Below are 19,147 nucleotides of genomic sequence, written 5' to 3' on the forward strand. Positions count from 1 at the left end.
TTGTTCACCCAAGTTGGTTCTGGATCATGAATAAAAAGTTGATAAAATTGTCTCTGAAAACTAAACAACTTCAATCGTTTTCAGCAGTGTTTTTTTTAATGAGAATTTTTGTAGTAAAATTTGAATGTTAAAAGAAGTAACATTCAGTAAAAATAAAGTTTTCCCTTTATAGAGTCTTAATCACCCTTCCTTGTTTCCATATACATAGATTTTTAGATACTTAGTATTTTTTTCTGAAAATTCTTTAGTATAGAACTTTTTTCTGAAATATTTGTATGGAGTTCAAATTTTAAGTCAATTATTTTATATCAATTATAAATTTGTTAAAACAGAAAAGGAAAAAAATAATGACTATTTTTTATATTACATAAAATTTTAATATACTATAGTTATTAATTCTTAAAGCTAAAATGTCTTTTATTATTTTTAGAGATAAAATCTCTGTTAATGATATATTAAATCTTTTTATAATGATTCAATATTAAAAATATCAAAATTAAAATAAAGAAAATAAATTGTAACCTCTAGGTAGAATATAATTATATTTAATAAAAGACAATATTAAAACAAATTATTAGATAAAAAAACATTCTCAAACCAGAGAGACCTTCAGTGTGTTAAACTAACGTTAAAACCCACCACACTACGATACTGTAATATGTAAAATCTGTATCTTATTAATTTTATAATTAAATAATTGAAAAAAATTCCTTTTTAAACATGACATCTTATTATGGTTTATTGATAAAAGAGTAAAATAAAAATCTGTATAATTTTTTATTAACGAAAAAATTCTTAAATGTAAGAAGTAAAAGAAAATGATAAAAACATATGAAACCCTAAAACTTCAATCAATTAATGGTAAGCTATGAGACTTTAACACTTCTCTTAAATGGCGTATCCGTGTCGGACACACGTATTGATGTCGACACTCGTAAGACACTTGTAGGACACTCATCGATTAAGTATTCAATTCAAAAAATATTTGTTAGATTTTTGAAAATTTTAGCACGATTCTTAACACAATTTTAAAAGGTATAAATATAATAATTTTCTAAAAACTCAAATTTATTGTATAAACTTTTATTATGATTATAAAAATAAGGAACAAATTCTTTTGAACCAGTCATGCAAAATATCTTCATGCTCCTTAGAGAATCTGAAACATACTTTTGCACATAAATATTTATTTATTTTTAATTTATATAATTTAAAATTATATAATATATAGATCCGTGTCTTCGTATCCTACATTTTAGAAATTATACATATTTTCGTGTCCGTATCTGTGTCGTGTCTATCCGTGCTACATAGATGATAAGAAAGTAAAGTGGAAACTGAGCAGGCACGTGAAATATTTTCGTGAAACCATGTGCAATCTCCAGCCATTGGGAAACCTTTTTTCTCAGAAAATTTGAGTAAAAGTAGATTTTAGTTATTTTATCAGTATCATATATTTATAATTATAAATTTATATTTTACTTCAAATTTATTCTAATATATTTTTCTTGATTTCCATGAAATAAATAGTATATTATTAATTTTTAAATTCTGTTAATTATTATAATTACCATAAATCCTTACTTTTTAATGATATAATTAACTTTAAGATTAAAACATTACTATAATAATTTACTATTTTTAAAACAAAAGATTATACTGAATTCTAGACATATTTGTCTAACTATTTATAAATTAAACCCATATTCATATATGATTAAATAAATCAAAGAATGAATCACATTTAATTAGATTTGTATATTGTAGATTGGTTGATAGTTCAGGATTTTCTAGTAGCTAGTACAATATCATTTGTTTTTACTAATTTGTATGGTTTTATTATTGTATATGATTATATTAAACCGTCTACTCTATATTAAATTATAATTTTATTTGTATTTATTAGAGGGTCCACCAACTTGATGTTTCGAGGTAAGCTATTTTATTAGATTTATTTTTTAATAAAAGTGTGATTTGTGGAAATTAGTTATGATAATTATTTATGTATAAATAGGATATTGTATTAATAGTCTTGTTTAACTAAGAATTGTGAGTTTAATTGTATAACAAAAAATTGTTACTTAAGTAAGAAAGTTCATTAAGAGAAGAATCGTGAGTTGTAATACTTATTTAATAGTGATTTTTTGTCTGTTGTGGACATAGATTAAAGATCGTTAACACTTCCATTGAATAATTTTTTTTTTTTACGTGTTTCTTACTTGATTTTCCCTTATTTACCGTATAGTTGTTCTTTGCGAATTTTCTCTATTATCATTTTCTTCATTTGTGTGGTAACGGTCTAAATAAATTTGTTTGAGCTATTTTTCATAATATATATAATTCAAACCCTTCTAAATTTTTAAGTTAAATAAATTGTCTTAAGACCTAAGCTCGTTCACCGAGTTCTAGAAATAGAATAAAGAACAAGTGCACGGTGAGGTTTATAGTAACTTTTACATGCATCCAATTTTGTCTTACTCCAAAGAATCATATTAGCATGTGCCTTTTGAATATATCCTTTCTCAATAGCATGCACAAATTGCAGTTCTTGCTTCTAAATTTATATGTTTTGTACCACCCAATACCGGAATTTAAGGAGTTAACATTACCCGTTCGTAAGAATCACAAGTAAAACCACGTGAAAATATAAACAAATAGATTGACTTGAAACAAATTCATTTAGATCCAAAGTCAATCTCGAGCTCCTAGCAAAATTGTCAACTTAACACAATTGGTAAGCCGAATCTAAATGTTTGTCGCACATAGGGAATCATTGATTGTATGATTAGTAGATGTCCTTTGAAGCTCTACCGACTCCCTCGTTGAATACAGAAATGTTAGTCAACATGGTTGGTTTTCACCCTTTCACGTATAAAAGTCATGAAATTCCGACGCCCCGACAAGTGAAAGTGGTTGTGTGTTAAAAATACGACAACTTCTCAGACCTAGAGGTACTTGTTAAGACCTATCTCACCCAGGGTCAACTTTTTTTCCAAATATTTAGGAGTAGATTACCGGTTTTTTCCCAATACTCTCAAGGGACCAACTAGAGATGACAATGCGGGCTAACTCATCCCACGTAGAATATGCGAGCTAATTTTACTTGTCCATCCCACATGCATAAGAAATACCTTTTATAAAAATTAATGAAAAAAAAAATATATAAATTTTGAATAAATTTAATTCTTTTTTTTTATTTAGATGAATTTGGTAAATAGTGTTATAGTATTATTCTCACAACGCATGCGTAATAAGATGAGTAAAAATTCTTGAATGTGGAATTCAAAGACTTTCGAGCTTATAGAATTTGGAAGTTAAAAATTGTATTTTGGATTGTACAATATTCTAGATTATACAATCCATAATATAAATTTGTAGTCTAGATTGTAAAATTTGGAATGGATAATTTTATAATTTTTTAGAATATGAGGTTGCATGAAGAAAATATGAGGGTACAAAAATAAATTTCTAAATTTTTAAGTTATGCAGGCCAACCCGCCTCGCCCCGCACTTGGCCCATGTGGGTTGCGAGTTTTGCAGCCTAAGTGGGCCAGCGGGTTGAAATAGGCAGCGTGCACCGCATATCCCACCCCACTTTGCCATCCTTAGAACCAACCTTGGAATGGTACCACTCTTTGCCTCGGAATTTCATCGACTCATTTGTTACCTTCTATGTGAGGTTTTCGAACTCGGTTTGATGATTACAACGCAATGGTTGCATGCTCTACCTTACTCTAGCATGTCATTCAAGGAGATGTTGAGCCCATACAGTGGTATATGACTCGATTAACCAAAGCATTCATTAATATTTCTGATTTGCATCCAATTGTGGTCATGCATCCTCTCCTAGTGATACTTTGTTCATGGACTTTTCTAGACTCTTTGTATGCCTATCCACCCACCAATATGGATGCACTCTAAGCTTGCGCTGTCAAGTATATCAACATTAAAGAAAACTTAGAAGCTAGGAAAAGGGCAAAGGTTAAGTCCACAACCTCAACTCCAAATGCACAAACTTTCAAGAAAAGGCGTGTAAGCAAATATGAAAATTAAATTCCTCTTAATGTTAGCCGAGATGTCATCACTAAGAGACATTTAATATATTTTGGATACCCCAACTGATGGAGGACGGCCAAGCACATCTAGCCATGAAAGCCAAAGCCCAACACTAGACCATGAAGAGCGTCTAGGCCATGATGAGCATCTAGCTAGAAGGAAGGAGCGTCTAGGACGTGAAGAGGAAAGGCTACCCATGGAGCGTCTAGGAGGAGACCTAGACCGTCTAGGGCCTATCACAAGGTCAATGGCTAAGCATATTCAAGCCCAATTGAATGAAGCCACGGATGGAAGAGAGAAAGCTTTGTACATGTTGCATAAAGGCCCATTAGGGGTGCTTAGTAATTAGAGTAGTGTAGAAAGCATATTTGAGTGAAACATTCTAGAAACTCTCTAGGTTTGGCTGGTCATGAGCACATGGCACATGTGCTTTGTGAATTGCATTTAATTTGGCTTTCATTTCATTAGACATTAGCTTAAAACTTACGACCATTTAGCTTATAAATAGGAAGGCCTACACCTTGTATTTTCAAGTTTATTGTGAGTAAAGTTATGCTGCCATTTTGTGCCAAGCTTTGCTTCTCCTAGAATTCTAGGCTCTAAACTTCACATCCTTCACCATTCCTTGGGCTGGCCGAACCTCCCTATAATCATACCTTTCATGCACCTTCAAGATCAACACCACTCTTAGGAGGATCTTGCTCACACACCTTCATAGCTTCCGCACCACTTTTCTTACATGATTCAAGAAGACCTTCATGAAATGCCATCTTTTGGTATCATGAGCTTGGGTTCTTCAAGATGAGTTGCTTTTGGTCTTTTCATTTCTAGTTCTTCTTTTATTTCATGTTGTTTATCTTTTCCATAATTGTCTTGCTGTTTTTTGCATTTTAATTTGTTTTGGTGTGCTTTGTGGAAGATCCAACCGAAGCACTTTTGTTCAATTGATCTTGAACAAGTTCTTGTGCAAATTGTGATAGGATTCTGATGGAAGAGGCCCAAGCATAAGCCCACATGCAAGCCCACCAAAGGGTAGATTTGGGCCAACCATAGAGTTATGGCCAAGAGGATCCAAGAAGACGTTCTTTTACATAATCAAATGCCATAAACTCTAGTGTAGAGTAGACTTTAATTTCTTGTCAAAATTAGCATAGGAACTTTATTTGTAATTTTCTTAGAATTACTTTTGGCACCTAAAACACCAACCTAGGTAAACTTAGAGTTTCTAAAAAAACCTCTAAATTTACCAAGGCCGGTCTAGAAAGCCCATGGAGGGGGTGAGCATAAAAACTAGACACACCCCTCCCCATGTGCTCATTTGTGCACCCATGTGCCATGTGCACCCATGTGCTTCACATTTACATTTCATTTGGCTAGCATTAGGGTTGCATTATGGTCCTCCTTAGCCTATAAAAGGAGGAGCCTACACCTTGTATTTTCAAGTTTATTGTGAGTAAAGTTATGCTGCCATTTTGTGCCAAACTTTGCTTCTCCCTAGAATCCTAGGCTCTAAACTTCAATTCCTTCATCTTTTCCCTTGGGCTGGCCGAACCACCCAATACCCACACTTAACATGCACCTACAAGATCAACACCACTCTTAGGAGGATCTTGCTCACCTCATTCATTGCTTCCGCCCCATACTCTACATTGATTCAAGAAGAACTTCATGAAAATGCCATCATTTGGTATCATGAGCTTTGGTTCTTCAAGATGAGTAGCTCCTTGTCTTTTAAATTTTAGTTCTTCTTTATTTCATATTGTCATTTACTTTCCTTACTTGTCTTGCTGTTTTTTACATTTTATTTTGTTCTTGGTGTGCTTTGTGGAAGATCCAACCGAAGCACTCTTGTTCATTTGATCTTGAACAAGTTCTTGTGCAATTTGTGATAGGATTCCATACACCTTGAGTTGCTATTTTCTTTTAGGCTTTTGAGTCTTTATTGCTTTCATTATTTGGTTCATATTATACTTTTGAGTCTTTAATTTCTGAATCTTATATGTTTTGTCAAGTCATGTTCATCCATATTGTCAACAATTCATAGTAGTCCTTTTATTTGGCTTGATTGTTTCTTGATTTTGGGTCTCTTTAATTGCTTGAATCTGCTGTTCTTTGATCTTTTGGTGCCTTTTTAATTTTAGTTTGAGTTCATATTGTGTTTAGATCCTACACAATTCTATTTCACAAATTTCCATTGTGTCTAAACTTTGGTATCTTGCTGTTTTTGTTTCCAGTTTTCAGAATCCCCTGTTTTAGTTTTTCTGTGCTGACTGTTTTGATCCAGAAAAATATTTCCACTCATAGGAAAATTTTGATTCTCTGGAATTTGCAAGTTTGAAGTGTTATAGAAAGGACAAAAAAAGAATTAGTCCAAAAGAAGCAACAGAAAAAAAATGATAAATCTTTTAAAATCAGTGTGCAAACCTGAGGCGCTACAGCTGGCGTAACTGAACACCAAAATTGCAAAATTTATTAAAAAAAATTGGTGCATGCGTTTTGAGTGATTCCAAAGCCAGGATTTAGCTAAGATCTTGAATATCTTGCATATCAAATTTCAGAATCATATCTTAAAAACACAGCTCAGCATAAATTGGGGAAAAACACGTTTCTGGCCCACAACATTTTCCAGTGGTGCTGTTTTTTTATTTGGTCATCTAAATCTAGTGCCATTCTTAGGATTCTTTTGTGTGCCTACCTTTATTTTGGTACCTTTTATTTGCTTGCTTAATATTTCTTGAACCTCTTTCTAGTTGTCATAATCTAACTCCTTTTGGTGGTACTGTTTTATTCAATTTAATTGTTTCTTGCTTTTGTTCTTTGACCTCTAATTTGGGTGCTGGAATTTATTCTCCTTTGGTGCTTATGTGAATGGAAACTTGACTTGGTTAAGGTTTAGCCCTTTGATAGGTGCTGGAAATTGGAGAATCAAGACCTTCATTCTAAGGAGAAGACAAAGACAAAGCCGAAGCACACTTTCTCAAAAACACTATACACATTTGGAGGGCTAACAAGCAAAGACAACAAGAGGGAGTGTCACTAGCAAAAAGAGGATCAACAAAGGGGGTTTTTCTTAATTTCCTTGCAACTTAATTTGTGTTAATTACCTCTTAATTACGTTATTAGACGGTGAGTGTGTCTTCAAGGGCTCCAAGTGTCCAAGAAGCCTCACCTAGGGCCGACTAGTGTAGAAATCTTTAATTAGCAATTGTTAATTGTTTTTAGTTGTTTCTATATTGCTTAATTAGTAACGCTTTGTATGTGTGGTTGTTTTAAGCTTTGTTAAAATCGTCTAGCTTTGTTAATTAGTTAGCATACATTGTTTTCTTGCATTGAAAAAAAAAATTGATTTCTCAACTTAATTGTGTTCTAAGTAGTTTACTAAGAGAAAGCTTTGTGTGAAGACATTGGGGGATAGTTTTTGGCTAAGGCAAAGGCTTGGTATTTAAGTAGTCCTTTGTGACTCACCTCCCTTACCTGGAAAACTACCTTCTTTGACTTTCCTAAGTTTTCTCAAGGTAAAATACTTGTATACACAAAGCTTTAGCCATGTCTTCTTCTTCTCATTCTACAAAGTCTATTGGAAGTGAATTAAAATCTTTAAAAACTCTTTTGAAAGAAGTTTCACAAACTGTGCAATCAATTGCATATAGACAATTGGAGAGTGAGACTAAACTTAATGTTTTGACTAAAGCAAAGGATGAGAAGTCTCACATTCTAAAAAAATTACCTTCTCATGCATATATCTCTAAAGATCATGATTCTTTTGGGGAGGGAAGCATTAGAGTAAATGATTATTATCAAGCACCCCCTAGAAGACATAGAAGAGATAGAAAAGAACAAGAAAACCCAAGAGAGGTTAGGGTAGAACAACCCCATTTCCATGGAAAAGAAAATATAGAAGCTTGCCTAGATTGGGAAATGAGGGTAGAAAAATTGTTTGCTTCCCATAAAGAAAGAAAGGAAAGAAAAATACAAAAGAAGAGAGGGGAAGTCGAAAGGGAAGCTAAAGAAAAAGAAGAAAAAGAAAAGCATGAGAAGACCCTTCAAGAACAAAAGGCGTGGGAGAAGAGTGTTCATTCCCACAAGGTCATTCAACAAGACCAAAGATTTAAAAATACCTTTGAAAATATGTGTCTTGCTGAACAACCTCAAAGCCTTACCTTTTGTAAAGGAACACTTGCAAGCCTAAGTGAAAAAGAAGAGTCTTTAAAAGAAGCTTGCATAGATAAAAATGAAATAGATTATTTCTCATATGTGCTAGGATATCACCAAGTGAATGTCAAGTTTTTTATAAGCATCTACAAAAACAAATTTTTATGTGAAGTAGGGCCTAAAGAAACTTGTCATGTCTTATTGAGACAACCATTGCAAAGTGTACAAATCCTTATAAACAATGGTTGTCACAACGAGACTATCCTTACACATAAGAGAAAAAGTCTTCATGAAAGAGAACTCATGGGACAAATTAGAGTTGATAAAACTCTAGAGCTTTTAAAAGGAAAACTTTTTTCCCCCATGAGAAAAGAAGTTCAAAGACATTACCTTAGGTACAATTCTTGTTTTCAAACTACACCCAAGGCAATGTCTCATGAACTCTATACTCCTTCACCTTTTGCAAATGATCCTTGGGAAGATATAAATTTCATATTAAAACTCCCTAGGACAACAAAAGGTTGTGACTCAATCTTCATGGTTATGGATAAACTCTTCTCTAGAGAAGTGATACATCTTCATGGTTTATCTTCAAGCATAGTGTTGAATAGAGTTCCAAATTTCGCAAACCATGATTTGAGGATTTGCTTTGGAAAACTTGCAACTAAATTGCACACTTTAAGTTCTTATCATCCTCAAACGCATGGTCAAAATATATTTGAAAATCTAGCTCTTTCTACTATGCCTAGAATAAACACGAAGTGCACACACAAGTCTAGAGGTGAGCAAACATACCATAAAGAAGTTCACAAAACTACTTATATTTCTACTTTTAAAGTTATGTGTGGGTTCAATCATCTTCCTCCTTTTAAGTTGTTACCATCTCCTATAGGATTTATGCCTAAAGAGAAAGTAACCACAAATGCACATTTCAAAATGCATACGATGATTAGAGAACACATACAACAATCAAAAGAGAAACATTGTCCAAAGTTGCCAAAACCAAAAGAAAAACAAAAATGGCAACATAGTAAAATTGATTTTCAAACTAACACCTATGCTTTATTTGATGATTTATATAGGTGGACGTTTGATCCAGGAGGACAAGCTTTGGCGAAGCAAGAGGCTGCTATCCGAGATCGAGTTTGTAGATCTGAGGATAGATCTTCTCAAGAAGGAGGAGATGATGGACACCATCCAGCCACACTCATCCCCCTAGTTGAAGAAAAAAACTTTGGATTTGAGGACAAATCCTTTTCAAGAGGGAGGGGATGATGGAAGAGGCCCAAGCATAAGCCCACATGCAAGCCCACCAAAGGGTAGATTTGGGCCAACCATAGAGTTATGGCCAAGAGGATCCAAGAAGACGTTCTTTTACATAATCAAATGCCATAAACTCTAGTGTAGAGTAGACTTTAATTTCTTGTCAAAATTAGCATAGGAACTTTATTTGTAATTTTCTTAGAATTACTTTTGGCACCTAAAACACCAACCTAGGTAAACTTAGAGTTTCTAAAAAAACCTCTAAATTTACCAAGGCCGGTCTAGAAAGCCCATGGAGGGGGTGAGCATAAAAACTAGACACACCCCTCCCCATGTGCTCATTTGTGCACCCATGTGCCATGTGCACCCATGTGCTTCACATTTACATTTCATTTGGCTAGCATTAGGGTTGCATTATGGTCCTCCTTAGCCTATAAAAGGAGGAGCCTACACCTTGTATTTTCAAGTTTATTGTGAGTAAAGTTATGCTGCCATTTTGTGCCAAACTTTGCTTCTCCCTAGAATCCTAGGCTCTAAACTTCAATTCCTTCATCTTTTCCCTTGGGCTGGCCGAACCACCCAATACCCACACTTAACATGCACCTACAAGATCAACACCACTCTTAGGAGGATCTTGCTCACCTCATTCATTGCTTCCGCCCCATACTCTACATTGATTCAAGAAGAACTTCATGAAAATGCCATCAGATTCCATACACCTTTGAGTTGCTATTTTCTTTTAGGCTTTTGAGTCTTTATTGCTTTCTTATTTGGTTCATATTATGCTTTTGAGTCTTTAATTTCTGAATCTTATATGTTTTGTCAAGTCATGTTCATCCACAATGTCAACAATTCTTAGTAGTCCTTTATTTGGCTTGATTGTTTCTTGATTTTGGGTATCTTTAATTGCTTTGAATCTGCTGTTCTTTGATCTTTTGGTGCCTTTTTAATTTTAGTTTGAGTTCATATTGTGTTTAGATCCTACACAATTCTATTTCACAAATTCCATTGTGTTTAAATTTTGGTATCTTGCTGTTTTTGTTTCCAGTTTCCAGAATCCCTGTTTCAAATTTTCTGTGCTGGCTGTTTTGATCCAGAAAAATATTTTCACTCATAGGAAAATTTTGATTCTCTGGAATTTGCAAGTTTGAAGTGTTATAGAAAGGACAAAAAAATAATTAGTCCAAAAGAATCAACAGAAAAAAAATGATAAATCTTTTAAAATCAGTGTGCAAATCCGAGGCGCTACAGCTGGCGTAACTAAACACCAAAATTGCAAAATTTATTAAAACAAATTGGTGCATGCGTTTTGAGTGATTCCAAAGCCAGAGTTTAGCTAAGATCTTGAATATCTTGCATATCAAATTTCAGAATCATATCTTAAAAACACAGCTCAGCATAAATTGGGGAAAAACACGTTTCTGGCCCACAACATTTTCTAGTGCTGCTGTTTTTTTTATTTGGTCATCTAATTCTAGTGCCATTCTTAGGATTCTTTTGTGTGCGTACCTTTATTTTGGTACCTTTTATTTGCTTGCTTAATATTTCTTGGACCTCTTTCTAGTTGTCATAATCTAACTCCTTTTAGTGGTACTGTTTTATTCAATTAAATTGTTTCTTGCTTTTGTTCTTTGACCTCTAATTTGGTGCTGGAATTTATTTCTCCTTTGGTGCTTAATTGAATGGAAACTTGACTTGGGTAAGGTCTAGTCTTTTGATAGGTGCTGGAATTGGAGAATTAAAACCTTCATTCTAAGGGGAAACAAAGCCAAGGCCGAAACAAACATTCTTGAAAAACACTACAAACACTTGGAGGATCAACAAGCAAAGACAACAAGGAAGTGCATTTAGCAAAAAGAGGATCAACAAAGGGAGTTTTTCTTAATTTCCTTACAACTTAATTTGTGTTAATTACCTCTTCATTACGTTTTAGACGGTGAGTGTGTCTTCAAGGGCTCAAAGTGTCCAAGAAGCCTCACCTAGGGCCGACTAGTATAGAATTCTTAATTAGCAATTGTTAATTGTTTGTAATTGCCTTTTCTTTTGCTTAGTAGTGACGCTTTGCATGCTTATTTTGTGTTAAACCGACTAGCTTTGTTAAATTAGTTAGCATACATTGTTTTCTTGCATTGAAAAAAAAGTTTTGATATCTCAACTTAATTGTGTTCTAAGTAGTTTACTAAGAGGAAGTTTTGTGTGGAGACATTGAGGGATAGTTTTTGGCTAAGGCAAAGGTTTGGTACTTAAGTAGTCCTTTGTGACTCACCTCCCTTACCTGGAAAACTACCTTCTTTGACTTTCCTAAATTTCCTCAAGGTAAAACACTTATATACACAAAAACTTTAGCCATGTCTTCTACTCCCCACTCTCCAAAGTCTATTGAAAGTGAAGTCAAATCTATAAAATCTCTTTTAAAAGAAGTTTCACAAGCTGTACAAATGATTTCCTTTAGACAATTGGAGAATGAGAATAAAATCAATGAATTGGCTAAAGCCCAAGAGGAGAAATCCCAAAAATCACAAAAATAAAAAAAAACTCATACTCATGCATCTAGGAGTAATGAGTCTCTAGGGGAGGGAAGCCTTAGAATTAATGACTACTACCAACCACCCCCTAGAAGGAATAGGCAAAGGGAGCAATAGGTGCCAAGGGAAACTAGAGTAGACCTACCTCATTTTCATGGAAAGGAAAATGTAGAAATCTATCTAGATTGGGAGATGAAGGTAGAACAACTTTTTGCTTGCCATAGGGTAAGTGAGGAACGTAAAGTACCCTTAGCCGCCCTTAGCTTCCAAGGGAACGCCATGTATTGGTGGACCTCTCTCGAAAGAGAAAGGCGTCTTCATAGGGAACCTCCCATTACATATTGGAATGACCTTAGGGGAGCCCTAAGACGCCGACACATACCTTCCTACTACCATAGGGAGTTGATGGACAAGCTCCAAAGACTCCAACAAAAAAACATGAGTGTGGAAGAGTATAGACAAAAAATGGAGCTCTACATGATGAGAGCCTCCATTAGAGAAGAGGAGGATACCACAATAGCTAGGTTCCTTAGTGGCCTATCACTTGAGATAAGAGATAGAGTGGAGCTCTTACCTTACCAAGACTTGAATGATTTGGTTCAACTTTGCATTAAAGTTGAGCAACAAATTTTACGCAAAACATCAAGTCAAAAGGTGAGCCCTTACTCTAACTTTTATCCAAAGAAAGAGTTTACAAGGGAGGGTAGTACATCAAAAGAAAAACCAAAAGAACCTACCAAACCTTTTACCAAAGAAACCTCCACCCCACCCATCTGAGCTAGAGATGTCAAGTGTTTCAAGTGCTATGGTAGAGGGCATGTGCAAGCACAATGTCCAAACCAAAGGACTTTGTTTCTTAAGGGTGTAGACGAGTACACTAGTGGCGAGGACGAGCCTAGTGAGAGAGAGGAGGGGGGAGAGGATGAGAGGGTAGCTCCACTAGAGGGAGAATTGCTTATGATTAGGAGAACCCTCAACAATCACCCTAGCACATGATGGAGGAGGGCCCAAGCTCACCACACGATGAAAGCCAAGCCTCCAAGACTAGACGGTCTAGCCTATGATGAGGAGCGTCTAGACTAAAAAAGGAGCGTCTAGCCCATGAAGAGGAGCGTCTAGGCCATGATGAGGAACAGCTACATAAGGAGCGTCTAGGCCATGATGAGGATTCCTTCTAGACCGTCTAGCTTCACATACACATGGGTCAAAGCTACGGTTTTGGGAAGAGAAGACCTTTGTAATTGTTACATAAAGGCCCATTAGGGGTGCTTAGTAATTAGAGTAGTGTAGAAAGCATATTTGTGTGAACATTCTAGAAAGACCATGGAGGGGGGTGAGCATAAAAACTAGACACACCCCTCCCCATGTGCTCATTTGTGCACCCATGTGCCATGTGCACCCATGTGCTTCACATTTACATTTCATTTGGCTAGCATTAGGGTTGCATTATGGTCCTCCTTAGCCTATAAAAGGAGGAGCCTACACCTTGTATTTTCAAGTTTAATTGAGTAAGGTTATGCTGCCATTTTTGTGCACAAGCTTTACTTCTCCTAGAAATCTAGGCTCTAAACTTCAATCCTTTCACCTTTCTCCCTTGAGCTGGCCGAACCACTCAAACACCACACTCATCATGCACCTTCAAAGCCAACACAACTCCTAGGAGGGCTTTGCTTCACTCACCCATTGCTTCCGCATCACTTTTTACTACTTTGATTCAAGAAGAACACATGAAAATGCCATCATTTGGTATCATGAGCTTTTGGTTCTTCAAGATAAGTAGCTTGGTCTTTTAATTTCAGTTCTTCTTTATTTCATCTTTGTCATTTTAATTCCTTACTTGTCTTGCTGTTTTTATTTTTTAAGTTGTTCTTGGTGTGCTTATGGAAGATCCAACCAAAGCACAATTGTTCAATTGATCTTGAACAAATTCTGTGCAGCTTGTGATAGGATTCCTTACACCATTGAGTGGCTGTTTTCTTTTAGGAATTTGAGTCCTTATTGCTTTCTTAATTTTGCTTCATTTTATGCTTTGAGTTTTTATTTTCTGAATCTATAAATGTTGTGTCAAGTCATGTGAATCCATATTTGTCAACAATTCTTAGTAGTCCTATTATTGGCTTGATTGTTTCTTGCTTTTGGGTCTCTTTAAATTGTTTGAATCTGCTGTTCTTTGCTCCTTTGGTGCCTTTTTAATTTTTAGTTTGAGTTCATATTGTGTTTAGATCATACACAATTCTATTTCACAAATTTCCATTGTGTCTAAACTTTGGTATCTTGCTGTTTTTGTTTCCAGTTTTCAGATTCCCCTGTTTACACCTTCTCTGTTTTGGCTGTTTTAACCCAGAAAAATATTTCCACCCATAGGAAAATTCTGATTTTCTGGAAAATGCAAGTTTAAAGTGTTATAGAAAAGACAAAAAAAGAATTAGGTCAAAAGAAGCAACAGAAAAAAATGATAAATCTTACAAAATCAGAGTGCAAATCTTGAGCGCTCCAGCTGGCCTAACCGAACACCAATTTTGCAAAATTTATTAAAAAAAATGGTGCATCCGTTTTGAGTGAATCCAAAGCCAGATTTTAGATAAGATCCTGAATATCTTGCATAACAAATTTCAGAGCCAAATTCCAAAAATACAGATCAGCATAAATCGGGGAACAAACACGTTTTCTGGCCCACAACATTTTCCAGTGGTGCTGTTTTTTTTTATTTGGTCATCTAATCTAGTGCTTTTCTTTAGGAATTCTTTTGTGTGCCAACCTTTTATTGAGTACCTTTAACTGTTTGCTTTAATTTCTTGAATCTCTTTCTAAGTTGTCATATTATAAATCCTTTTGGTGGTACTGTTTTCTTTCAATTAAATTTGTTTCTTGCTTTTGTTCCTTGACCTCTCTTTTTGGGTGCTGGAATTTAATTTCTCCCTTGGTGCTTATGTGCATGGAATTTGACTTGGTTTAAGGTTTAGCCCTTGTGAATAGGTGCTGGAAATTGGAGAATTAAAGCCAACATTCTAAGGAGGAGACAAAGCCAAAGCCGAAACAAGCTTTCTTGAAACAAACACTACAAACACTTAGGAGATCAACAATCAAGACAACAAAGAAGTGCACTAACCAAAAGGAGGAACAACAAAGGGAGTTTATCTTATTTCCTTTGCAACTTGGTTTATTGTTAATTACCTTGTTAATTACGTTTAGACGGTGAGTGTGTCTTCAAGGGCTCAAAGTGTCCAAGAAGCCTCACCTAGGGCCGAATAGTATAGCATTCTTGATTAGTAATTGTTACTTGTTTGTAATTGCTTTTCTTTTGCTTTCATAGCTACGTTTTGCATGTTTATTTTTGTTTAATTTGTGTGCTAAACCGACTAGCTTTGATTGCATAGTTAGCTTGCATTGTTTTCTTGCATTGAAAAAAAAAATTGATTTCTCAACTTATTTGTGTTCTAAGTGTTTCACTAAGAGAAAGTCTTGTGTGAAGATATTGGAGGATAGTTTTTGGCAAGGAAAAGGCTTGGTATTTAAGTAGTCCTTTGTGACTCACCTCCCTTACCTGGAAAACTACCTTCTTTAACTTTCCTAAACTTTCTCAAAGTAAAACACCTATATACACAAAGCTTTAGCCATGTCTTCTTCTTCTCATTCTACAAAGTCTATTGGAAGTGAATTAAAATCTTTAAAAACTCTTTTGAAAGAAGTTTCACAAACTGTGCAATCAATTGCATATAGACAATTGGAGAGTGAGACTAAACTTAATGTTTTGACTAAAGCAAAGGATGAGAAGTCTCACATTCTAAAAAAATTACCTTCTCATGCATATATCTCTAAAGATCATGATTCTTTTGGGGAGGGAAGCATTAGAGTAAATGATTATTATCAAGCACCCCCTAGAAGACATAGAGGAGATAGAAAAGAACAAGAAAACCCAAGAGAGGTTAGGGTAGACCAACCCCATTTCCATGGAAAAGAAAATATAGAAGCTTGCCTAGATTGGGAAATGAGGGTAGAAAATTTGTTTGCTTCCCATAAAGAAAGAAAGGAAAGAAAAATACAAAAGAAGAGAGGGGAAGTCGAAAGGGAAGCTAAAGAAAAAGAAGAAAAAGAAAAGCATGAGAAGACCCTTGAAGAACAAAAGGCGTGGGAGAAGAGTGTTCCTTCCCACAAGGTCATTCAACAAGAAGGAAAAGTTGAAAATACATTTGAAAATATACCTCTTGCTGAACAACCTCAAAGCCTTACCTTTTGTAAAGGAACACTTGCAAGCCTAAGTGAAAAAGAAGAGTCTTTAAAAGAAGCTTGCATAGATAAAAATGAAATAGATTATTTCTCATATGTGCTAGGATATCACCAAGTGAATGTCAAGTTTATTATAAGCATCTACAAAAACAAATTTTTATGTGAAGTAGGGCCTAAAGAAACTTGTCATGTCTTATTGAGAGAACCATTGCAAAGTGTACAAATCCTTATAAACAATGGTTGTCACAATGAGACTATCCTTACACATAAGAGAAAGAGTCTTCATGAAGGAGAACTCATGGGACAAATTAGAGTTGATAAAACTCTAGAGCTTTTAAAAGGAAAACTTTTGTCCCCCATGAGAAAAGAAGTTCAAAGACATTACCTTAGGTACAATTCTTGTTTTCAAACTACACCCAAGGCAATGTCTCATGAACTTTATACTCCTTCACCTTTTTCAAATGATCCTTGGGAAGATATAAATTTCATATTAAAACTCCCTAGGACAACAAAAGGTTGTGATTCAATCTTCATGGAAGTGGATAAACTCTTCTTAAGAAAAATTACAAGCCTCCATGATTTATTTTCAAAAATAAGGGATAGAGCTCCAAAACTTGAAAACATAGCTCTCCCTTCTATGCTTCACGAAATCATGAGGGACACCCACAATTCTTGGGATAAGAATCCTTTTCCTTTTATGCATGCATACAATGGAGTAGTCCACAAGATTACTCATATCTCTCCATTTGAAGTTGTATGTGAACATAGTCCTCTTGCCTTTTTAAAGTTGTCACCATTTCCTAAAGGGATTATGCCTAAGGAAAAAGTAACTACTTTTGGAAATTTTAGAAAACATAAGAGGATTAGAGGGCACCTACAACCATCAAAAGGGAAGCATTGTGAGAAGTTGACCAAAACAAGAGAAAAACAAAGATGGCAACTTCACACAATTAATTGTTCTCCAAATACTCACTCTAACTCCTTTGCTTTGTTTCAAGATTCTCATAGGTTGATATTTGATCCGGGAGGACACACCTTGACGAAGCAAGAGGCTGCTATCCGAGATCAAGTTAGCAAATCTGAGGATAGATCTTTTCCCGAAGGAGGAGATGATGGATACCATCCAGCCACAACAATCCCCCTCAAAAGCAAAAGCTTTGGATTTGAGGACAAATCCTTTTCAAGAGGGAGGGGATGATGGAGGAGGGCCCAAGCTCACCACACGATGAAAGCCAAGCCTCCAAGACTAGACGGTCTAGCCTATGATGAGGAGCGTCTAGACTAAAAAAGGAGCGTCTAGCCCATGAAGAGGAGCGTCTAGGCCATGATGAGGAACGGCTACATAAGGAGCGTCTAGGCCATGATGAGGATTCCTTCTAGACCGTCTAGCTTCACATACACATGGGTCAAAGCTACGGTTTTGGGAAGAGAAGACCTTTGTAATTGTTACATAAAGGCCCATTAGGGGTGCTTAGTAATTAGAGTAGTGTAGAAAGCATATTTGTGTGAACATTCTAGAAAGACCATGGAGGGGGGTGAGCATAAAAACTAGACACACCCCTCCCCATGTGCTCATTTGTGCACCCATGTGCCATGTGCACCCATGTGCTTCACATTTACATTTCATTTGGCTAGCATTAGGGTTGCATTATGGTCCTCCTTAGCCTATAAAAGGAGGAGCCTACACCTTGTATTTTCAAGTTTAATTGAGTAAGGTTATGCTGCCATTTTTGTGCACAAGCTTTACTTCTCCTAGAAATCTAGGCTCTAAACTTCAATCCTTTCACCTTTCTCCCTTGAGCTGGCCGAACCACTCAAACACCACACTCATCATGCACCTTCAAAGCCAACACAACTCCTAGGAGGGCTTTGCTTCACTCACCCATTGCTTCCGCATCACTTTTTACTACTTTGATTCAAGAAGAACACAAGAAGTACACTAGTGGCGAGGATGAGCCTAGTGAGAGAGAGGAGGGGGGAGAGGATGAGAGGGTAGCTCCACTAGAGGGAGAATTGCTTATGATTAGGAGAACCCTCAACAATCACCCTAGCACATCCATTGAAACACAAAGAGAGAACATATTTCATACAAGATGCAATGTTTTAGAAAACATATGCTCTCTCATTGTGGATAGTGGATCTAGTTGCAATTGTTGTAGTGCTAGGATGGTGGAGAAGCTTAAGCTACAAGTAGTTCCTCACCCAAAACCTTATAAACTTCAATGGCTTAATGAAAATGGGGAACTACATGTAGACAAGCAAGTGGAAATCAAGTTTTCCATAGGGAACTACAAAGATAAGGTTTTATGTGATGTAGTACCTATGGAAGCTTGTCATATTTTATTAGGGAGACCATGACAATTTGATAAGAAAACCTTGCATGATGGTCTCACTAACGAAATTTCCTTCACCCACAAGTATAAAAAGTTTGTACTTAGTCCTTTACCACATTCTCAAGTGGTAAAAGACCAAATACAAATGAAGCAAAAGAGGGATGAGGAAAACAAAAAAAAAAAGAGCGCTAGAAAAAGAGAAAATCCTTAGGGATAGGAAGGCGTGGGAGAAGAGTGTTCCTTCCCACAAGGTTGGTCAACAAGAAAAGCCTCTTGAAAACGTTTTTGAAAATTTGCTTCTTGTTGAACAACCAAGCCTTATCTTTTGTAAAGGAGCACTTACATGCACTGCCACAAGTAGTGAACTTATGAATTTACCTCCTCAAATAGAAAACCTTTTAAGTGAATTTGAAGATCTATTCTCCCATGAGGGGCGCATTGGGCTTCCTCCCCTTAGGGGGATAGAACATCAAATTGACTTCATTCCGGGGGCAAGCCTACCAAATAGGCCTGCTTATAGAACCAACCCCGAGGAAACAAAGGAGATAGAATCACAAGTTCAAGACTTGTTGGAGAAGGGTTGGGTTCAAA

The sequence above is a fragment of the Phaseolus vulgaris genome, chromosome 10 (genome assembly GCF_051622355.1).
Source record: "Phaseolus vulgaris cultivar YP4 chromosome 10, ASM5162235v1, whole genome shotgun sequence".
Classification (NCBI taxonomy): domain Eukaryota; kingdom Viridiplantae; phylum Streptophyta; class Magnoliopsida; order Fabales; family Fabaceae; genus Phaseolus; species Phaseolus vulgaris.